This window comes from Fringilla coelebs (assembly GCF_963513975.1).
Source record: "Fringilla coelebs genome assembly, chromosome: 13".
NCBI lineage: Eukaryota > Metazoa > Chordata > Aves > Passeriformes > Fringillidae > Fringilla > Fringilla coelebs.
The window spans coordinates 15,813,765-15,837,559 of record NC_140039.1 but is presented as its reverse complement, the minus strand read 5'-3'; the positions used below and the strand labels follow the sequence as shown (position 1 = coordinate 15,837,559).

General features: G+C 47.5%; 1 protein-coding gene across 1 annotated transcript in view; it reads left to right on the top strand.

Moving 5' to 3' along the window:
* The window catches only part of PRICKLE2 (prickle planar cell polarity protein 2), a gene marked incomplete at its 5' end in the record, with an annotated part of 102,466 nt that overhangs the window by 47,520 nt on the left and 31,151 nt on the right, over positions 1 to 23,795 (top strand). The gene's annotated exons all lie outside the window — the stretch shown is intronic.

Below are 23,795 nucleotides of genomic sequence, written 5' to 3'. Positions count from 1 at the left end.
GGGGCCATGGGGAAGCTCTCCCTGTGTGGATCAGGCTGGCTGTAGATTTTGAAGTCTCAGGTTGAGTGAGCATGTTTTAGCTCAGCTGCCATTTAAGTAATGGCAGCAACATGCTGCTTCCTCTAATGATCTTGATTTAAGTTATCAGTTATTTCCTTAATTAGCTACTTCATCTACTTACACCTTAAAATTACTCTATTTGCTCACCCAGAGAAGGGGGAAAACATTTTTTTTTTTCCTCTTTTAAAGGGTGGCAGTGGAAATGTGCCGGCATGTGTGGTTCTGACTCCAGGAGATGTTGGTGCTTCTTGTGGGCTGACTCTCCTGGCAGCAGAATTTGAAATGAGATGTAGATGTACATTTATTCCTGGCATCTGTGTCATGCAGACAAACAAAATGAGCTGAAGAGGTCCTTTGAAAGCCCTGTTTGTGTGTATTAGCTGACTGAGGCTGGGGTTGTGTCTCTGGACCAGTTTTGAAGGGGATAAAGCACCTTTTAATCGCCAATGGTCTTTTACATTTCCCATGCACATGGCACTGTGTTGGCTGCACACTGTCTCCACACAGCACTTCAAAAGCAACTTTCCAGCTGGCACCAGTTCCTCACCAGTATTCCCCACACACCATCCTTTGCTGTGCTTTTTCCTGCATCTCAAAGAGACTCAAATGGAGTCTCTTTCTCTTTGGAGACTCCTTGTGATACGTGTGGCAGCAGCCCGTGCTTCAGACCAGTCTATTTGTTCCTGCTTTAGTACTGTTTATTACTTTAATGATATTCCCTTCGTTAGCCTTAGCTTCACACTCTCCCTGGTGCAGAACTCGCTGAAACACATATTGTGTAATGAGCCTGCTTCCATATTTAAATCAGAGGGGTGAGCTGGGACTCTCCCAGCTAAAATGGAACTAAATGCTTGCCCTTCAGTCACATTGAAGGAAGCATCTATGCCAAAAAATTATGTATTTGGGAGGAATTACCAAAAGTTCTGACGTAAACAAGCTTTAGTCCTTTGAGTCTTCTACATTTTTAGCCATTTGGCATGAATTTGGACTGTACGACTTTCCTCTGTCAGAGGAAACGTTTCCCATGGCCTGTGTGAAGGGCAGAGCATTGGCCTGCAAAGCAAAACCACAGGGAGCAGCACAGATGTGGCTCCAGCACCAGCACTCACTCCAGCTGGAACCTGCTTGGATGGCAGTGCTGGAAATCCCATGTGTCACATTTGGCAGCACACACAAACCCCCAGCCCCAGTGCTGCCAACCCCAGCTAACTCTGGGCTCTCAGTGTTACTCTTGTGGTCTTGGGTATCCCAGGGGAATTGCAGCTTTTGGGTTGGTTTGTGAAATAGCTGAGGGTTGGTGGGAAGGACTCAAACACAGGAATTTTAGTGGTCCAGAAAACAATATCCTAATATTTCTATGTCGTGATTCCTAAATGATTGTCATGATGTTGTGCAAGCAGGCGTGGTGGATCTCGTGGTCAGCCGTGTCCTGGACAGCATGGTCACTGATACAGAAATGCCTCTGGGTGATCCATGTTCCCTTACATGTCTGTCCTGGATTGCTTGTGTAACCTTGGACAAATCATGGACACCCTCCAAGCCGCAGATGAGGGAGAACAGCAGACTTCCTGTTGCAGCTGTTCAGGAGTTGGTGTCAGAGCAGAGCCAGCCCCAGAGTGTACTCAGGGATTCAGGTACCCACAGGATACCTGCAGTGGACCCCCACTGTCACAAGGACCTCCAATGCAATGGAAAAAGACAGTAAAACCAAATAAGCTAGACTCAAGAAGAAAATACATTGCAGGCTTGTCCCCTTTGCTGATCCTGGCAGGAGGTAGCTGAGAGGAAATATTTGCTCTTAACAGGGTTCGATTTCTCTTTGCATTCCTTGGAAATCTGTGTTTGGATTTTGCCCTGTTGCTGTTGGTTTATGCAGTGTTGTTTCCAGCAGCTCGATTGTATGGGTATAGTTCCAACTCTTGGTATTTCGTGCAAAGATAAAAAATAAAGAAAGATGGTACTGAGTAATGAGATGGCTATTTAATCACAGCAGGACTCACAGGAAAATGTGCATTAAGTATTTATGGGACAGTATTCATTAACATTTTCACTCTGTTGGCACCGGGCAGTTCAAGAAAGCTGCCGAGAGAATTGGAGTCTGTGTCGCACAGCCACAGACCTGGAAAGGGCTGCAGCAGAGGGAAGGCATGAACACTGCCTTTGTTACCAGATGTGTCCCTCATAGCTGGCATTGCATTTCGAGCTGCAGCAGTGAGCAGGATTTTGGTAGTTTCATTTACTGTTCTCAAAATGCTTGCAGTGAATATTTTAGGTTGGATTTTTCTGGCTGCCGTGTCTTCTGAGAGTGCAAGTGGCTGACACTGAACCCCTGGTTTGCAGGCAGGCAATTAGAGAGATAAGCCTAAGTGACTTCATGTGTCTCCTTTTTAGATTGCTCTGAGTTGATGTAAAGGCCTGGGATTAGCAGAGATTGAGTTCTCAGAGTGCTGGAAACCAGCTGTGGCCAGGGGCCTCATCCAACACGAGCTGTAGGTACTGAGTTACAGAGTGAGTTTTCTGTGGGCATGAAATGATGCCAGGAAGATTAGAACTGATGATAAAATGCTATTAATGCTTGTTTCATTAACAGCATAGAAGGTATCAAATTACTCTGGTGCTATAAATCAAAAGTGTTTCTTATATTTTTTAAGTGAAGCTATTTAAATGGTTGAAATACATTCACTTGCTGGCCATTTCATCCTCAGATACAGGATCACAGCAAAGTGTATTAGATTTCCCACAGTGTTAATGGAAGTATGAAGCAGTAGCAGCCTGATGATTTAAATTTTCCTTTGTGATGACACAGGGTCTTGTGTTAGATTTTAGGATGCTTTGTTCTGGACCAGTACTGTGAGCCCAAGACTGGCCTCAGTCTTGTGTCAAAAGCTGCAGTGGTTGCGCAGGTCTGCCAGATTTGGGATTAGGGACTGAAGGTCCATGATGCTGGCCCTGTCCAGCCACAGCAAGTGACATGCCCAGATCAGGCTATGCCCACAGGCACCTCCCCTTGTGGGAAGAAAGTTGCTTTTAGAATTACTGTCATCAAGAGACAGCTTTGTCCTACTTTTATCAAGTGTAAAAGGGACATACAGAGAGAGAATTACCTCCTTTACCTGAATGCCTGTTGGATAAAATAAATGCTAATCTTGACTAATTAGCAAATGGATTCAATGTGGATTTCTCTGTGATCCATTTATATACTTGAAACCCCCATTGATTTTCAGTGGAACCGTTCAGCAGAGTAACAAGTGAAAGGTCTGAGTGTGGCCAAGCTCTTGCTTCCTGATACCTTTCCCCTGTCCTTTGAATGAGAAAGGAGATCCCGATGGCAGTCAGGACAGTGGTGTGGCTTGTGCCAGGTGTGCAGCACACAGAGCTCTCACTGGGCCTCAGCCTCTGCTTTGTCCTGTTTTTCAGAGGATGCCTTGTGGCATCCCCCATAGATGGCTTTGATTAATTTGCCTCTGACTTTTCACTGCCTACTGGTCATTCAGGGAACAGTCAGCAAACCTCCTGGCTGCAGTCATTCCTGAACTCTCCCACCCAGCCTTGGCTTCTTCCTTTCATGAAGGGTTAAATTTATTCAACATAAACATTTTCTGCCCTCTGAGCTTGTCCTTATTTGTTGTCTTCATACTCTCATTTTCTTAAGCACTGCAGGAAACAGTCCCTTGCTTGAAGAGCTTAGAACTCATACCTCCAAACATCTTCACAGCAGATACTTTCTGAATGTCTTAACACCCACTAAAAATCATTGGGAACTGAATCCTTAACTACTGCCAAAATATGCAGATAGTCTGAGGATCTGACTGCTTCCCCTGACCACCCCCACTGGACCGAGGGATAGCAGAGAGGAAGTGAGAAGAACATTCCCTCCTGGAGTTTGAGCATCAGAAATTACTCAGAATTAGTCTGAGTCTAAGCCACAGCATATTTTTGCAATTTAGGTCCTGTAGCTTGTCACATCAGCAGATTTGCAACCCTTGTGCTGATTGTGGATGTTGATCCAGCTCCTGAAACTGGTGGAAGAACATAGTTTTTTCTGGGCTATATGCTTACTGCCATCTTTGTTGTGCTTCAAGAGAATTTAGCTTAAACGTATGCCAAGGAAGGACATCAGACAAATACCCATCAGTGGAGGATGGTTGTATATGCCGACCTAAAATTGTATTTGTCATGTTTTGCCATTTTGTGTAGAACAGCTTATCTCTGGGGCTTCAGGCACTTCAGAAAGTTGAGTATGGCAGGTTTGCCTCAACATAGAGGAAACAACATTTTGGTCAAAGTCACAGGCAAAATCATAGTTGACATCAAAACTAAACCCAGTTTCATGTCCCTTCTGTCAGCACACGGTGCTGCTCACTCAGGTGGAGAGGCTGGAAAAGCACATATGTGCTCTGCTCTGTGTCTTGTGTGGAATGAAAACTATCAAAGTCAGAACTTTTTTCACAGCAGAGATGTTCAGAGTGCAGCAAGTGTCAAAATCCTTGGCCATGGTTGGTGCTGCTGCGTGCAGCAGACGTTTGGGGAGGGCAAGGCAGCTGTTGGGCTGCAATTGCTGCTTATTACACTAATTACAATCGCCTCGCTGTTATCTGAGCTCCCCTTCTCCTTCCCCCATCTGTCAGATTGGCCATCCATGGTTGCTCTTCCCTTTGAGAGAGGTTTGAAGTGCTCATTACCCCAGAGAGCCTGACAGTGCTCCCCCTCAGCTCCTCCGTACTGACACAAGGGAGTGCTCGCAGTTTGTACAGAGAAGGGGTCTGGGGGTTGAGCTGCCTGCCTTGAATTAAGGCCATGGAAAGGGGAGGTGTTGCCCTTACTCTGCAACTCCACATTTCTGAAAGTCACAGCTGGGTGAGCCACCCTGGTCTGGAGCGTGCCAGCTTGGTTGGGATGGAGGGAAGAGAACTTTCTTCCTACTTTTTTTTTGTTTTCTTTTTACCCTGTGCCAGTGCAACCAGGCTAACTACCAGTCAGGGCATGCTACAGGAAGGTTTCCAGCTTTAACCCATCCACAATTTTCCAGAAATAGCTCCAACCCTCTGCTGCAGGAGCCTGGCTAACCCTGCCTTCAGTCAGCTGCTGAGCTGACCCCAAAGTGCTGTTGTTTTGTTGCAAGGAGACACTGTAAGTTAAACACTCAGCAGATAGAAAGCCCCACTCCTTGGATGCCCACCTGTTTTTTATTTCCCTGGGGAGGGGTTATGCCTTGTCAAAAGGTGCTGGCTTTGCAGAATAGCCCAAAGAATCTCAGCTTCTAAAGAACCTGGCTGAGCCACAAAACAGTGGGGATCACTAAGTCTCCAGCAGCAATAGGTGCTTCTAAAAGGCTGATGTGCTTAGTCTGCTCCTGTTTAGCAAACATCTTCACTTTGCCCTGTGAAGATAATGCTGGATGTTTGACATAGTTTGGTAGGAGAAGAAAGAGGAAGAAATGGCCTGTGGTTTCATCATGTTTAAGGAGCAGTGGCTAGTGGGAGCCATAGCATTCAATAGTGCTGGTGTCCCCTATTAATTGCCAGCAGTTGGGTTTCTCCACCCCTCCTGGTGCTTGAGCTGTGGGCAGGATGCCCTTGTGGGCTCACATAAGCCCCACAGCTGAGGCTCAGGCTGTGGAAGGCCAGCAGCAGCCTGGCAGCGTGATGAGGTCTCTCTGCAAGCCATGTCTCAGTGTGGCTATGATGGAAACAGCAGCATCTTACAGGATGGCTGTGAGCCTTCCCTAGGACTATTTCCAGGTGTGTGGCTGTGGTCTGGCACAGTGAGAAGGGATGATCTTGTGACACTGCCTGCACTGGACCCATCCAGGGGAGTGGGGACACTGTGGGTCCCTGTGGAGGAGGGAGCCAGGTTAGGAATCAGTGGCCACATTTCTGGCCAGCCCTTTCCTGATACAGCCTTAATCCCTCCCTGCAGGTGCTGATTCCCACTGATCCCCCTGTTCCCAGGGCAGACTATATAGTTTCATTTCCCTATAGATGATGATAAGATAAAAGCCTGGCCATGTTGTACAAGAAGAGAAGGAGGTTTAGGGGATGACAGGCTGCTGCAGGAGGAAGGGATGCAGGTTTCCAGCTGCTGCTAAGGCTGCCTTTGATGAGGGCTGTGATTGATGCTGTGTTTGGAGCAGGCAGTGACGCGCTGACCTTTCCCTGACGGGCTGAGCAGCTCTAATGATCTTGATGGAGCTGGCGATTTGTGTATTGGGTTTGATGTACAAGGCTTGACACGGCATGGAGAGATGGGACTGGAGTATGACTGACAGCCCATTCCCATTAAGGATGCTGAGGCACAGGCTGTTCTCTAGTGATTCCTTTCAGTGAGAATGCTTTGACGAATTATATTGTAGCAGAGAAGTTTTGCTGTTAAATATTGTCCTTTTAATAGCTTCAAAGCAGTTAAAAACAGATGAGAATGAAGTAACTTGCAGGCCAGAAGGCTTATCACTAAAAAGGCTGTCCAAATTACACACTTAATTAATATTTAGTGAATTATTTTTACTCTGACTTTAATGTTGAGTCCTGAGGCAGATAAAACAATGCAGTAGCTTGCATCTGGCATTCTCTTTTTCTGTAATTCAGCTGTATACAATTTCAAACCCTGGACTTCTTGCAGGCAACATTAAAACCTTTTAATTTCCATGAGTTGAGCTGTGTATAAATCACACCCTGGTTGGCACATCTCGTGGGTGCTTGTGGCAAGAGTAATGAATTTCATGGTTTGTTATGAGCTACTAAAACCAACAGAAACACAGAAAGCCTGTTGTAATCTCAGCATATCATTCAAGGAAGCAATTTATTCCTAAGTATGAACAAATGTCAAGCCACGATAACAAGTTGTTATTACTAATTAAAACAAAGGGAAGAATAGCAAACATCTCCTGTCATGTGTGTGCAGTTGCCAGGCTGTCTGGAGGATACTGGAGCTCTATCCAGCTTCTACCAGTGGGACAGCCAGGCTGGGAACCTTGCCATTGCCTAAGACAGGGTTGTACATTTCAGAAAGGGCACTGGCCATGATCCTAAGAGGGCTGGGGCTGAGAAACCACCCAAGCTTAAATAGAGATGCCACTTTCCAGAATTTTATTATTTTCTGTGTTTTGGAGGGTTATTTTTAAATCAGGGTTGGCTTGATTGTAGTAGTCTTGTGGAATTTGGGGTGCACTGAAACAGCACATGCTAGTCCAGCTCCTGGCACTAGCTGGTTTTGTATCATCCAGGGCAACTTCTTGTTCTCAAGTGTGGGATAAAAACCCATTTGGGCACCTTTCTTCCCACTGCTCTCTTGGGAGGTGAGGAGCCAGATGCACCCCTGACCATGTCTGATCTCCCTGTGCTTGCAGATACACTGGGAAATTTAAGACTTGAAGACATTGGAAAAGCCCCTTCTTGTTCATGACCCAGCGTGCATGATTCCCTCCCTGACATCATATGAGAGAATTGACTGGATCCAAAAACGTGCTGGATTTGCCACCTCCCTGTGCATTTAACACAGTTTGGGTGCAAGCAGCAAACTCTTTGTCTCCTGGGTGGGAGTAGAAGCATGGCCATCTCAGAGCTTTGCTGGCGTTAGGGGACAGAGGTTTGTGCAGCCCTGCAGGACCTGATTGGAAGCAGGGACTCATGTGGTGCCAGCCAAAGTGAAGGAAGCACCAAAATCCTGCTGGCAGCCAGGGGAGATGTGTACAATGTGGTTTAAGGAGGTGAAAACCAGGCTTGTGTCCCTTGTCTGGGACTGGGCTGGCTCAAGACTGGCCTCTGAGCATGGAGATGGTCAATTCCCCTGGTCCTGGAGAATGCACAAATGCACAGCTTTGGTGGTGGGGCCAGGCAGTGCATGACTAGTGTAGAGGAGAGCTCAGTGACTTAAGGCAAGAAATCCTCAGTACATAACCACTGACCCGAAACACCCTGTTAGACAGGTTTGAAGCCAAAAAATAAAATAAAAATCATCTGATGTGACAGCGACCCTGACAGTGTCAGGCAGTGAGAAGGGCGGCAGTGAGGGAGTCCTGAGCTGCTGCCAAGGCACATGTCAGTGCAGGCTTGCAGGGTTAGTTGGTTATCCTGAAAATACATCTTATATTTTGTGTAAATGGAAAATTAATTTGTTGCTGATCAAAGGTTTAGATCTTTGGACAACATACCACCAGATAAGCTGAAGACTTATGCATTTCCTTTGTAACGTATTTTCAGTGAACATTTTATCGTCTGTGGAAAGGCCCCAAGAAAAAGATATGATTACAAAAATAGCTGTGTTGAGTTTATTTAGCTTAAATTACGATAGACTGCTTTAATGAGGCTTTTGTAGACATCATTAAAGGACACAATTAAAGTCTTCAGATGAGAAGCCTATCAGGCTAGCAAAGTGGAGAATACCACAGGAGCATCTGGATTGTTCACATTCAGTTACAAATTTGATTTCAACATATAAAAGTAAAAAAACATATTAGTGCCGAGTGGAAGCTGGAGGCTATGAAAGCCTTATTGTGTTAAGCTCTCTAAAGCTTCTTACATTAAGGTGATTAAAAAAAAAGAGAGAGAGGAAGAGATAGTGATTGATGAAACCCTGTTGTTGGTGTGCTCTCTGTGTCAGGGTGTGCAGTGCTGGGGTAGGGATAGTCAGTGGGTGAGGATCCTTTTGGGGTGCCCTGTCATTGGGGGGATTGGGGTACCAGGCAGTGATGCTCAGGAGCATCAGCACAGTGTGCTGATCATCCCTGCATTTGTGTGGTTAAGTGCTGCCAGAGGACATGGGCAGCACAGCGTGAGCTCATGGCCACACCTCACTGTCCAGCTCTGGCTGTGCAGGCTGTCTCTCTGGGTGAGTGGATAGGCAACACAGAAAATTGTCTCCAGAATCAGCTGCAGTGTGTATGGGCTGTACCTCCCCTTCTGCGTTAGCTACTGCTGGGCTTGATGGTGTTTTAAAGACTGAATTCCTCCTTGCAGACTGACAGCTCAGATCCTTACCCATGGCTCTGCCAAAAATGAGTGGAAGGCAGCAGTGGTGACAGCCGGAGGACTGGGTCTGTTGTGGTTGGTCTCAGGCAGCAGCCACAGGAAGGTACAAATGGCAACCCTGAGGAAAAGTGGAGGAGGCCAAGTTTGGGGATTAATGATCTGTGTCTGGTGTTGGTCTCTCTGCCTCTCTGTCTATCCCATTTCTGAGATAAGGCATCCCTGCTTCTAGCATTGAGAGCCATGAGCAGGCATTTGCAGCCTTGCTCAAAAAGAATAAAGAAAATACATAGCTCATCTGCATTTGAAGTCCTGACCTGTATTTCATGACTCAGATTTTCCAAGGACCTTTCCCCATACCTTGGGCACATGCTTGTGTGTCTCCTGAAGCCAGGTGTTTGGCTGGGCAGAGTGGGGCTGTACCCTGCCACAGAGGGTCATTTCCCTTCCCTGTCACTAGCAGCTTTTTGCAGTCATCTTGCCTTTCCCATCCAGTGTTTGCAAAGCTGTGCCCTCTCCAGCCTGTTGTTCAGCTGCTTTTCACTGCCTTGTGCCCAGGGACCACACTGGGCTCATCCTGTGCTGGTGCTGGGCTGGGAGCGCTGCCTCTGCCAGTGGGGATTGCTCTGCAAATTACAGGCTGAGTGTGGGAACAGTGCAAGAAAAAAACACTGTAGTGTCCAATTCTGCATTTCTGTGGTCAGAAAGAGCGATGGGAAAGTAATCTATTACTATGCCTGTGAGCCAGGATGGGCTCAGTGGTCGTGGTGGTGGGGACCTGCAAGCCCCCTGGTCCAGGACAGGCTGGTGGTGTGTGATGTACAGTGGACAGTCTGTGTCCCTGTGGGCAGCATTTTGGGGTGGCAGAGTCTGAAGCCTCTTGTGACATCCCAAGTTGTTGTGCACAGTGTGGTGCAGTGCCCTGGTATGCTGCAGCAGAGGACGCTCACTAAATAATTCAGAAAGGCCATTTGATCTGACATTCATCAGGTTAGTAGCCCAGTGACCTTGAGGGCACCAGTCTGCTGTTGCTGTGTGTGGCACTGCTGTGCAGCCCATTGTCATCAGGAGAATCAACATTGTCACGTGGAACTCTATTGATTGACAGACAATCAATGCATCAAGGTGATAAAACACAGCATTTATGAAACATGGGCTTTGCAATGATTTGTTAAATTAGCCATGAGTCTGAGTTTGTGCAAATGGCAGAAAGTTTAGAGTTGACTGGGTTTGGCTCTTTGTCATTAAAACTAGCCACAAAGGGAAGAAAGATGGTGCTACATTTACAGGCAGACCTGTCTGTCTCACACCTCTGCACTGAAGCAGGGGCTTCCTGCTCTTGATCCTTCTATACTTTAGTAGCTTTTTACTTCTGGTGGTTTGCTTCATTGCTGGCAGTTGTCAGCATCCATCCTTGTAATGGTTCAAGTCCTTCAGCTAACCTTTGATAATGTGCCCCACCAGCTCAGTATTCTCCTTGCTGCCTAATGAAACACCCATTTCACCTGCATAATGTGCAGAATCCGTCAAGAAATCTTGTGTGCCTTCTGGAGTTATTCCAACACATGACCTTTTCACAAGCCTCACAGTAGGTAACGGTAATATGGAGCAATTGCCAGCAAACCGGCGGCTTTCAAAGCAGGAAGGCTCATTTCCATTTCCCTGAGACAGTTGTGTGTCCAAACGTTACACAGCTTCTGATCTGATTTCTTGTCTCAGAAGAGGCTGTTCGTTGGATTTTGTGGATATTTAGATTTGCAAGTATTGGAACAAGAGGTCTGTCAGGAGCGATGACAATCAGAGACGCTGTTTGGAGACACAAAGCTCTTCTGCTCACAGCTAGCCCTGCAGCTGAAGTGTTACAGACATTGGTCTTTTACTGATCTTTTACTTCAGTTTGTGATTCTCATACCTATTTTATCTTTGTGGATGAATTTAGACTGAAAAGTTTGCAGTTCCTGGTATGATCCCTTTGTGCCAATGATCAGTTGGCCAAGAAAGCCGAGCAGAACTCACCTTTAGGGTGGTTAGTTGTGTGGGGATGACATTGCCACGTGCCCTGGTGTGGGATCATGTCAGGCTGGTGCAGGGTCATTGAAGCTGCTGTAGGTGGTGGCACAGAGGGTGTTGTACAAGAAGTGTGGGGTTGGACACTCATGCTGTGCCAGCCTTTCCTGAGGGTGAGGCCGGCTGATGGAGACCCTTGGAGCACGAATATAGACTTTGCTCCAAAGTGTTTGCAGCTAAAGGCCCTTTCCTCCTGGAAAGTTAATGCTGAAAAAGTCAGACATTTTTACTCGTTTTGGGTGAAAATGAGTGTCTACAGGATGTCCCCTGTGGAGCAGGACGTGTTCCTTTGCTGTTTGTAGCCCCAAGTCACTGCTGCCTGCTTTTAGGGATACATTTCCAAGGAGCACACATAATTTCTGCTCTACACCATTTCTGCTCAACATTATCATTTTATAAGCAGGCTTTTTTGTTTGCGTCTGCCCAATTCAGTTTAGTCTCATTCCTTTTGTGTTGTAATTAACATGTTCTGAGTGTAAGAGGAAAAGTAAATCATCTGGGGCCCATGGCACATTAACCACAGAGAGACAAGATTGACAGCCTGCCTGCAGCGCTGATTCAGGCTGGAAGGGGCAAAATGGGCCAGTTTAGGAAGCTAAAGGATCAAGGAAGAGTTTTCCTACAAGTTCTATTGCTCTTTGTAGTTGGAGGAGTTGAAGGAGATCATCCACAGCACTTCAGACATCTCCAGCAGAAGCCCCCACTCTGTGAAAGGAAGGTCTGATCTGGCTGGATGCACTAAGAGTTGGTGCTCAACTCTCAAACTTGCTGCTCAGACTTAATATAAATGGAAAAAAAAAAAGAGTTCAGATCACTGCATAATCTTGGTTTGTCCCACTTGGCTGAGTAAGTTGGGGAGGCTCTTGGAGCTGGGCTGGTTTGTCCCAGCTGCAGATCTCATCCTTGAGATTTTGAGTGTAATTCCATGCAATTAAACCTAATTTATGAGCCTTAATAATAACAATTTAAGGCATTTGAGGCTGCAGAAAGACTCACAGCTGTAGTTTCTGCATCCTTCTGTGTTCTGTAAACATAGCTAATATTGCCAAAATCAAGGGCTCTGAAAGCTGGAGTCAGGCATCAGAAGTCAGGAGCATGAATCAGAATGTTAAGGAAACTTCCCAGTCTGACGATTCACGAGACTCTCTGGCAGTCACACTCCCAAGGCCAGAGACTTTGACTTCTGGGACTGAAGTCCCTTCCTGGCAGCAGCTCCAGTGAGCCTAGAGCCCCTCTTTGCTTCCCCACTCACAGCCAGACCAGGTTTCCTCACCTGTTCAGCCCCAGGTTTCCCATAGGAGTGTCAGGTGTCCTGTTCCATAAAGCCCTTTATTCCCAGAACAGCAACACAGACCTAGCCAAAGCTGGTGCCTCTGAGAACCCTCCAAGAAAGGAACTCCTGGGCTTTTATCCTCTCCCAGTCTAGTCCTTCCCCCCAGTCATTTTCTGCGCTCCTTTTCCTGTCCATCCACCTCCCTAGCATCACTGGTCTTCAACTCTTTTTTATCCAAAAGGTCGGCAATTCCCAGTTCCTGCAATGTCTCTCAGTGCTCATTCACCTGGCTGGCATCCCTCATGTCCTCTGTTATCCCAAAGGTTGGCAGTTCATGGCCTCTTGTCTCGGGGTCCCACCCACAGTTTAAAGTGCATTTCAATCTCCGTCTCAATCTGCAGTTTTCGAGTCCAGCTACCTGGACCAGGTGTATTCCTCAACAAGAAGTGCGATGTGTTGGGAAAGTTTTATTTGCTTTCTGTGGGGGTTTTTTGAGTCCACAGAAACGAGTTTTTTGAATTTCACGCACTTTTTTGCAAATGCTAAAAACTGAGAAGTACGCTGTCCTCCAGATGACTCTAATTATTCATTTGTGACCACCCAATTCCCAAACAACGGAATTAAAGAGCAGCAGAAGAGATTTGGCAGCACAGCTCCTTCTCTGCGTTTCCTATTCCAAGGGGAAGGAAGCACAGGGGGAAGAGGCTTAGCATCCCCGTTGAGGTGCTGTATTCCTGGAGCTCGCAGTACTCACCTGAGACACATAAAAAGGTGTGAATCGTTCATCTGTCCTGGCCGCGTGGGAGAAAGTGTATTAAAATATGCAGTGACCGAAATGCCACGCTAACAACTTGTATTCCCCAGAATATTTAGCCCTGCTGGTCACAAACATGCTGCGTCTACAAGCCAGTAGGGAATCAAACTAGTGTAGAAGATAATTGAGAGGGCATTGAAAGCCAGGAGAAAAACGATGCGTTGCTCGGAGCCAGCGGATCATTGCGTTAATAGCCTACGTACCTAAGAAGCGGTACCTGAAGTCTGACAGCAAGTTGAGGTTCGGTCAGCATCAAATAAGAAGGGAAGGATAATTAATGTCTTCACACCGTTCAATTTAGGCTGCTGGTGCGCAGCCAACTCTTAGAAACACGCAAGCGAGCGAGGAGGATTTTTTTTCCCCTCTCCCGTTGCCCAAGCAGCCTGCAGGATGTATTGATTTGGGAGAGCGGGCTGATTTCCATGTAAATAAAGGGGCGGGTGGCCGGGCCGTGGCGGCGGTCCGGGTGGGATGCGGTGACTTTGGCTTGCTGACATCATTGCTCATTAACATGCAGGAGAGGAGAGCAATGCAACAGCAGAGCCCCGCGCCGCTCCCGCGCCGCCAATTATTCTCCATGGGCTGCATCGCTCCTCGTTAATGCCTTGCGCTCGGCGAGCAAATTGGACATCCTCTCGCCACCTCCGAGGGTCACTCACTGAAAGGCAGGCTGGAGGGGGGAGCTGCCGGATCCCTTCGGATTGGGAGCAGAGAGGGAGGGACCCTCCGGAGCCGGATTTCAAAGCCAGGCAATTGAGGCGAAAGCTGCAGACGCGGGGCAGGAAAGGCAGGATTTTCCAGGGCAGGTTTCCTTCGGGAGCGCTCGGTGCGTGCCTGCTCGGAAAGGCTTCCCCAGAGCCCCAGAGCCGGAGCGAGGGATGCTTTATGGCACTGCGGGGCTCCGGCTGGTCCTGCGAGCAGCCCGCAGGCACCGGGCGCAGCTAGGACAGCTGGGCAGCTCATAGATCCTTCCCTCCTGCGCTGTCATCGCCAGCGGGAACAGGTAAGGAGCCGCCTTTGGCCAGCGACTTCGAATTTGTCGTCGGTTTTTAGAAGGGATAGGAAGTAGAAGGGAAGAAGAGGAGGAGGAATGAGGAGCATTCCATGGATGCACGCAGTGCTAACTTTGCTCAGTGTGCTGCTGGTGGTGAGCTGCGAGGGGCTGCGCTGTTTTTCCAGCCTTTGCTGTTCTCTGTGTTTATGGATGTATAAGGTTAATTGTTAAATTGTATTTCTGCAGCTGCAGGACATCTGGGAGAAATGCTGATGCTATTGTAATGGAGTTCTCGTTTTAAAAATAATCAGGAGGGCTCAGCTGGCTCTAAGAGGAGTTTAAAAAATCTTCATTTCTCGGTGTTAATTGTTTTGCTCTGGTGAATGCAGCCCCTAGAAGCCTGGATTCTCTGCACATTTTCTGAGCAGACTGCGTGGAGGCTGGGGCTGTGAATGAGGACGCTGCCGTTCAGTTGTTTATTTTGGTGGTTTTGCCTTCCTGAGAATAGGAAGTTTTAAAGTAATAATCTTTCTAAGCCCTTGTTGTTCATGCCAGAATGGCAAACTATAAACCAACCTAGAACTACAACCTGGGGGTTATGTTTTTCAGTGCAATCTTTTCAAGTCCAATTTCCTTTTTTTCTTGCCCCTTGAAGGAACAGTTTAAGCAGATGTGACACAGACGTGACCTGTGACCGTGGAAAGATTTTAATCCAGTTATTCTTTGTTTTCCAGTCATGATTCCTTGGCGGTGCTAAACAGCGATTGAATCTTTTTGAGCAGTTGAGGATTAGCGCTGGACAGAATAATGCCAAAATAATTATTTGCACCAGATGCAGTGTCATCCTTTCAGTGTTAGCTCTCTTATCTTGTAACTTATCTGACTTATTTTCATTCGGCGATTATTTCGCCTGCTGTGGGAGCACTTACATGTTTCGCATCACTGCATTGTGTTTATAAGGGTGCTGGCTTGAGCCTGTGATAAAGATTTGTAAAGTAAAACTGTCTGCAGCTAACAAGATTATATTTTGCTTCGCATTTTAATCTTCTCCCGTTGTGTGTTTTCGGCCAGCCAGACTCGGCTTAACAGAATGACCCAGCCTTGTGCATTTGCTGCTGGCAGCCTGGCTGGGCTCAGCCAGCACAGGCTCGGATCAGGCTGGCAGTGTTTGCTTTCACAGGCAGGTCAGTATTGCCTGCCTCTGGGGACACTGTCTGAGCCTTAACTTCTGAAATAATGACAATTTTCAGCCTAGTTCATCCTGCTTCTGAGTGCTTTGCCTATCAGCCAGGTTTTTTTCCTTTAGGATGTATGGCCTGCGAGATGCTTGGATTGCAGCATGTTTACTGCTTCCCGTGGTTTCTGCTTGTCATGCTGCAAATACAAGTGAAGGCCCTTAAAATAGCATGTACAGCCCTGGGGCAGGTCGCTGGGAACTCACTTAGCTTAGCTAGTCTGGAGTGATGGGCTTGGAGCCTGGAATGGGATGGGGGAAAGAGAGGGGCAGGAAGATAAATACTGCCTGTGGAGAGCCCAGAGTTATTAAAACTTGAAAAAACAGTGAAGATCTGCATGCTGAACAGAGATGGGTTTCTCAGTGGACAGCTGTGTTTGGATCCAGGGTGCTAGAACCCCAGGCCTGAAATTTTCATCTTCAGTTAAGAGCAAAGCAGAAAGGACCTCCTGTGAGACAGCTCTGCATCCTGTTAGGCTGAAAAGCCACCCAATGCTATCATTTAAATCCGACAGGATAACCCTCAGGGTAGGGCAGGGCTTTGTCACACAGACCCACATTGGCTCTTGCATGGGGAGCCCAGTGGGAGTTCCTCAGGACCCTGCTGTGCGTGTTCCTCCACTGTGTTCCCTGTCCCATCCCCATCAGCCTGAGCCCCCATTGGTCTCTGGGATCCGTGGGGTTGGGGTTGTCCTGCCATGGGGGACACCAAACCTTCATGGGTGTCCACAGCCCCTGCATCTGCCCATCCTGTACCTTCTGCCTTTTGTAGTCACGAGCTTGGCTTCAGCATTGTTTGCCCACCAGCTTCAGGGTTATTACTGCTGCTGCTGAGCCTGTTCTTCTCTTCAACTTGTAAACTAGTGGTTTGCATTTCTTCTCCATGACTGAGGAAAAATATGTGGTTATTACTGTTTCTGTCTGCTAAGAGCTGGACCTTTAAGGGAGAAAAAAAGCCAACCCTAATGTAAATATGCTGAGAGTAGCGGTAAGCCTGTGAGCTGGCAGACTGCCTCCATCATCTTGGATGGGAGGGAGCAGCCTGTTGGATGCCTTTTCTCCTGGTAGCATGGCTGGGCAACAGGCTGGGGCTCACTGCAGCTTCCTTTGTCTCTTCCCTCTCTCCCCTTTGCTTGATCTGCAGCTCACATGGGTGTAGCACTTTGCCCACTTCTGTCTAACCTCTATTATGAAAAAAAAATAATTATTGAATCTTTTGCAAAATATCCTGAGAGATCCAAGTTGAGGGTTCTTCTGAGAGCTGCTGAGTTATTAATATCCTTTAATTTAACCATCTCATTTTTATGCGTCAGAATTTTCACAGTTTGTGTCAGGGGTTGTGGCTCATGGGAGCAGCCTGGCACTGTGGCTCAGGTCAAGAGGGTGTTTCAACACCCTGCTGCTCTTACCCAGCTCACAAGGAGAAGCTGGAGCCCAAGCAGGGACCTGTGTTCACTGCAGAGCACTGGGCTCTCCCAAATGGCCTGTGATGCACCCCAGATCCCCCACTGTGGTTTAGCCACAGGCTGGAAAGATTGATCATGTTTTCATTCTCATCCTGGGGTGTTGCTGAAAAGTCTGGCCACAGCTTTGGTCTGTGGTTCTGTGACTACTTGTTTGCCTAAGAGGGCACCAGACAGATCAGATGAGGAATTTGGGGGGGTTTGTGCCTTGTGTTGTGTTTTGTTCTAATTTCCTGGTCTGCCTCTGGTGTGCTGTTGGTTGTTCTCTGCCATGTGGTGCCTCAGACCACAGCAGGATTGGGAGCAGGGTGGAGGCTGCCCCAGGCTGTGCCTCAGGGAGGCAGTGGTTTGGGGACAGGGCAGTGGAACCCACGGGCAGATGTTCTACCTGCTTGGGAAAGGGATGGTCCTGATTCATGATGGAAGCTGAACAAATGGAAAATCCTCAAAGGCTGTTTTTGCTCATATTTGGCTGCAGTTTGCAGTACTGGGAATAGTTCTTTTTTTATTCTTATTTTTCTTAATTAAGCAAGAATAGCTTTTGCATTGGTAAAGGATGAGTTTTAAAATTAAAATTAGTCTCCAGCCTGAGGCCAAACATGGACAAATCAGCTAGAGAGGAGAATTTTTCCAGAAGTGGAAATGGGCTTTGTCATAAAAGCTTCAATGCCATCCTGGATACCTTCACAACTGCTGTTGTGGGCACTGCAAGGGTCAAGGGGGAACTACAAATAAAACAACACTGTAAAGAAAGTTGACTTGCCTTGAGCAAATTGAGGGGGAAGACAAGAATGTGGATGGGGAAGATGGAGGAGAGTCTGATTTGCAGCTCCTCCCTCCTCTTTGTGTTTCCCCACCTAATGTAACCTTCATGCAGATGGGTGGCTACACGTGCTTTTCCTATGGCCTTTGGGATCTGGGAGACTTGCATTTGTAGGATGCAACCAGTTTGGTTGCTGGATTATTTCTCTCTTCCTTGGTTTCCTGGCATTACTGTTCTGCCAGCTCTGTTGCTACCACCTGATGTTGATCTATCAAGCCAGCTGTTCCCACAACATGTTGTGTCAAGTGAATGTTGGCATCCCTTGACTGTCCTTGCAGGCCACCAAGGGCACCTTGTCCTCAGACTTTGAATTCCTGCTGTTTTAGGTACCCATGTCAAACTCACCTCCTCCTGCACCACAGTGGGCAGCTAAAACCTTTTGCTAAGCTTCCTTTTCAACAGAGCCTTTGCAGTTCATTCCCACTGATAGGTTGGGTTTTTTTCAGCTGCAGTGACTGGAAGAGCTGGGAAGTTGAAGAAATGTTTTATCTGGGGAAATGCCCCTTTGCCAATGAGATCCACAGGCCCTGAGGCCATGGGCAGCAGCTGGATGGGGACTGCTGGGACACAGTATTTGGTTCAAAATACCGTGTTAGAGAAGTTGGAGAAAGAGGCAGAACTTCAACCTGAACTCTGTTTTGAGCACAAAAGCTTGGGGCTCCTCTGATGTTTAGGAAGTTCATGGGGAAGCCGCAGCTTGGTGCTGTTTGTGGTTGCTCCATGCCTCAGTTTCCCCATGCTGGAGAAGAACTGCTGGGCTCTCCCTATGGCAGTGAAGGACTGGTAATTTTTCCATTTAGGTAAATATTTGCCCTGCCTGTGGGGTCTGGAGAAAGATGTCTGTATAGCTGGAGCTCACTTGGGATGGGAAGATGGTTCATTAACTCTCAGTTGAGGGGAGGAGATAACAGGGATGTTAAGACACCCTCGTTAAGAGACTCAGGGGTCATAGGAGCTGCCCCAAATCCTGAGCCTCCTCTCCCTTTTCCAAGAAGTCTTGGGGTTTTGTGATTTACTGACCGATGACCCAGAAGCCTTATTGCAGTCAGAATGATGGCAGGATGCTGGAAAGAGATCAGGCTGCCATGTGTGTCTTAAGCCAAGTGAGAAGGGAATTGTCTGTCTGCATTTACACACCCCATCTGAGCGGAGCAGACAATTGCCTTTTGAGGGATTCCAAATCTTGCATGTTAATGTGTGCACAAATGCATGCAAATCCTGTATTAGGGAGGACAGCAGAGGCGTCCATGGCCGTGCAGGGCCATAGCATTCTGGCTGCTCGCTTTGTCTGGAGAGGGAGCTGCTCCCTGATACAGCCCATTTATTTCCATCCCAGAAGAAACAAGTGAGAAGCAGAGATAAGCACCCGCTGGTGGGTGATAAAGGCTGTTTACCGAGTTCCTTCTTTGTCCAAGAGGAATTTTAACATTTCTGCCACAATTTTAAACTCTGCCTTCGTTCCTGCTGTTGCTGGGAGGCGTTGGGCTCTGCCCTTTCTCAGAATATTTGTGGATCTCAGCCTGGGCAGGCTTTGCCTTGGCGCCCTTTGCTGTGTTATGTTCTGCATGCTCACCCACTGAACAGGAAGAGAAGAGCCCTGTGGCCAGGAGCTTTTCCTACAGGCAGGGGTGTGCTGCCTTCAGCATCCTAGGGAGTCCCATCCCAAAAGCCAGACACACAGGCTGTTCCCTGGGATAGGCCAGCTTACCTGGATCCTTTGTTGGAGCTACACACTATTGGCAAGGACCCCCTTTGCCTCGGTGACTGCCCTCCATCTCTCTTCCCTGACTTTTCAGCTCTGCTCATGCTTTCCCAAATTGGAGTCTGCTGGTTTTTCACAGCAGGGAGACCTCATCTCTCTTCAGAAAGCTGGGGTCACGCTCACAGCTCTCTCCAGAGCCTCTTGCACAGCACTAGTGTTTTCAGCATGGTTTAGCTTTTTGTTGGCGCCATTGCTGAGATGAAAGGGCTGCAGGAGGCTCCAGAGATGGCAGAGGCTGTGCTTTGCTAACAGGGTTGTACAACAAGGGACTGCCTCGTCCCAGAGACCTCACAGGTCAGTTGGCATTGTGTCAAGATCCACGTAGGTTGACCAAAGCTGGGAGTGTACTTCAGCATCCCAAGCAAGAGGTACTTTGAAGCCATGTTCTCTGCTTGGTGTGTCAGGTTCCTGTTTCCTTAAGATTCCCCTTGTGTGCCTGTTTTCATCTATAGAGAGAAAAGGGCTGGTGTGGGGTGGTGGATCTATTTGCACCTTCCTCCTGCACCAGTGTGTGGGTAGGAATGTGACTGGAAGTGGGCTTAGAGCCTCCTCTGAGGAGAGGACTTGCCCACTGTGCCAGGAGCACCATGTAAAAACAGCCAATGCAATATAAAACACATCCATCTTGTAACTTTGCTGGCCTTGAGGAGAAGAAATTTTTCAGTCTGTTTCTGAGACGTTGCTGCTTTGTACCATGTGAAGTCAATTCAAGGCAGGCTCCTTTCCAGCTAAATCTGACACCAGGAAATGTTCTTTTTCTCCCCATTTGCTTCCCGCCGTCCTGGCCCCAGCACAGGACAGCTCTGTGCAGAGCAGCCCTGCCGATGCTCCCCAGCCCGTGCCTCCCGCAGCAGCCTGCCTGCCGCTGGCTCCCGCTTGCCTTTCCTCCCTGTCCACAAGCTACAGCTGCTTAAAAGCTCCTTTATTCACCCTCTGTGCTCAAAGCCAGTCGTGCTGTCAGCCATCCTTGCTTCGTTGTTTCCTCCCCAGTGCCGGTGATATCTCTGATTCTTCCCTGAGACAAGCTTGCAGACCTGGGATGGGAGCAAGATGGAAAGGCTCATGAATGAAGACGGGATTTCCAGGCAGTGATTGGTGTTAATTTATTCTTGCTAAATAAAACCTGGCTGCCTGCACTCTTCTCAAGTTGTGCAAGGCTGCACAGGCAGCAGAGGTTGTTGTTGCTGAGGCTTTGGTGGTGGTGAGGCGTGGCCAGAGCCAAGCTCATGGATTTCTCTTTGGAGGACGTGCCACCCCAAGGCTGCAGCTCCTTGTCCAGGGTAAGGTGTGTGACACGCAGATGTGCTGAGCATCTGCAGGCTGTGCTGCACTTCCTGCAGGAGGGACTAAGGAGCTGCTGCTGGCAGGAGCTGCCTGCTGTGGCCCTGCTCCTCTCCAACACCCACCAGCTCACCTCTGTGGCACCCACATTGTCACTGTGGTCACTGCAGGCACAGGCAAGCGCTGGCACATGCGTTGTCTCGCTTTGTGCTGCTCTGCTCTGAGTGCAGCAGGGGAAAATGCTTTTTTCAATTTCATCTCACATTTGAAATGTACATTCTGATATTAAATTTTTGCTATGGGGAATTATTTTTAATTATAGTGAGCCGGAAGATGATAAAATAAAGTTGAGTAAGTGAGACCTATGTGAAGAAGTCATGGAAACCTGATCATAGAAGTGGAAAGACACTCCTAGGACACTGGGTATTTTTCCCATGAAACAACATATCCTAATGTAAAGAAAATTGTAATTAAAGCTGTTAATCATCTGCTTTTAATGAGGGGGAAAGAGCAGGATATCTCAGAGAGAAGATCTTGAATTTTGTACAGTTTGCCCAGGGAGGTGCCAGAAACCCCATGCCTGGAGGTGGTCGGGTTTTAATGGTACAAAGTTGTCCTGGCTTGGGGGCATTACTACTGAGTAGACAGAGTACCTGTGCTGTTATCATCCTTTGCTTTTCTGACTTGGGAAGCCATTCACTGCCAGTACTTGCTTGCCTGGGATGGGGCAGGAGGGAGGGTGGGGTAAACCAGCTTCCTGACCCAGTCCTCGGGCTCCTGGCTGTACGTGGTGTGAGCTGGGAGGGTGGGAGTGATCTCTGGCATCTAACTGATCATGCATCTCACCTATTCAGTCTTTGACACTGTTATTACAAGTCCTGATTTATTTAATTTATTAAAAGCCAAGATGTCTGATGCTCTCCTGCCATGTCCCATCTCCTGCAGGGGATGTATCTAGAGTGGGAAGGAGGAGGAAGCCTGTGCTCTGGCTTTTCCCCCATCATAATGTTCATGCTCCCACAGGACTGTTGGGCTTGTCCCCCTTTGAAGCGCATGATCAATATCCCAAAAATCAAAATTTGGTGAAGTCCTGAACTGCCTTAGAATAACTTAACTCTAGGGCCAAATCTGGGGCTCTATGAATTATTCTTAAAACCTTGTTTCCTATTAAGCTGCTTTTAATCGTATCATGAAATGAGATGGAAACAGCAGTGATAGCAGCGACTTTGCTGAGGCAGAGTACCCCTTCCACACCCTTCCACAGTAGCTGATTAATTAAAATATTCACATGAAATGGTACCTTGGTTATTTTTCAAGGAAACAGCCAGAGGTGATGCCGAGACTCCCTGACTGGACGCAAACCAGACGCTGGAGTGTGTGGGGGTTGCTGTGTGGTTTAGATCTGATGAAAGGCAGGAAATGGGAAAATCTGGCAAATCTCCCTGGCTTGACTTAACGGAGCCTCTTGACTTTTGCTAGAGTGCGTTTTTTGTGCTGTAATGGCCAAATGGAAATTTAGACTTGAAGCTGGATCCGAGCACGGCTATGCTTAGCTGGCTTGTACACAGCAGTGAAAGAGAAGGAAAGGTGTTTAAAAATTCCAGCCCCTGGGTTTAACTGTTGCTTCCCTCTGAATTTCTTTGCTTTACTGCAGAGCAGAGAAACCTGCAATAGCAACTGCACATTTTCCCTTAATTTTGTGTGGTACCTTCTTATTTCTGAGATGTCTCCCTTCTGCTACCCAAGTGAAACCTTATCTCATTCCTCAGAAGTCAGTGGTGCTTCATTAGTGCAAATTAATTCAGAATCGTGTGTTGTTGCTCTAAAATAGATATCATTGACCCAGCCTGTGGAAAAGCATTGAGTTTTCAGAAATAGCAGCCAATTTATCAGCATTCCCTTTAACCTCTTTTTCTTTGTCAGGAGACGTTTTCAGCCAGGTTTGTCCTTCACTGTTACCACGGGGAAGGGGTGTGATGATTAGAGAGTTGAAACACCTGTCGTGTGAGGAAAGGCTGAGATGGTTGGGATTGTTCAGCCTGGAGAAGAGGAGGCTCTGTGGTGACCTTATCATCCTTTCAGTACCTGGAGGAGCCTACAGGATTGCTGGAGAAGGGCACCGAATGCCCTTTCTACAAGGGCATATAGTGTTAGGACGAGGGGGAATGGATTTAAACTGAGACAGAGTAAGTTTAGATTGGATATTAGGAAGGCATTCCTTACTGTGAGAGGGGTGAGGCCCTAGCACAGATTGCTTGGAGAACTTGAAGATGTCCCATCCCTTGAAGTGTTCAAGGCCAGGCTGGATGGAGCCCTGAGCAACCTGTTCTAGTGGAACATGGCAGGGGATGTTGGAACTGAATGACCTGGAAGGTTCCTTTCAACCCAAACCATTCTATGAGTCTGTACTGTCCTGGCAGCCCTGCAGATAAAAGTTCAGATTCAAGCCTGTGAAGAAAATCTGTAACAGGCCACAAGCTGCAGGAACAGACCCTTTAAAGAAATGTTAAGAACAGCAGATACTTGCAGTGAATTAACCTAATGGCTTTTGAATTGCAACCTCTGTGGGCTGTTCTTTCAGTTCTTGTGCTTTTCTCCCAGTGCTGCTGAGCTGTGGCATGTGCCACCGAGCCAGGTGGTTAAGATTCCATTGCAGTGTGACTGTGGGTTTTGTAGCCTCTCTTAATTTAATTTAGCTTTATATGTTCAGACTATAATCAATTTTTATGCTACTTTAATAAGCAAATTTATGCTATCAGCATGCTAAAGAGACTTGTCATTTCCAGCTTCCCAGTCAATCCACCATTTCCCATTTTAGCAAAGTGCTCAGTTGTCCTAAATTCAGTAATGACTCTGCAGTTCTGGCTGGCAAGTCAACCCGCACCAGGCATGGCCTGTGTGGTGCAGTAGAGGGACAAGCAATTGCATATCCCCTAACACTGGGCAGTCTGACTCAGATGTATTGCCAAGTGTTTTTACCATAAATATGGACTTTTATTTCCTCCTCACAAGAGAGACAAATCCTATGTTAGAAGATGCCTGAGGATAAGAAAGGGTTGAG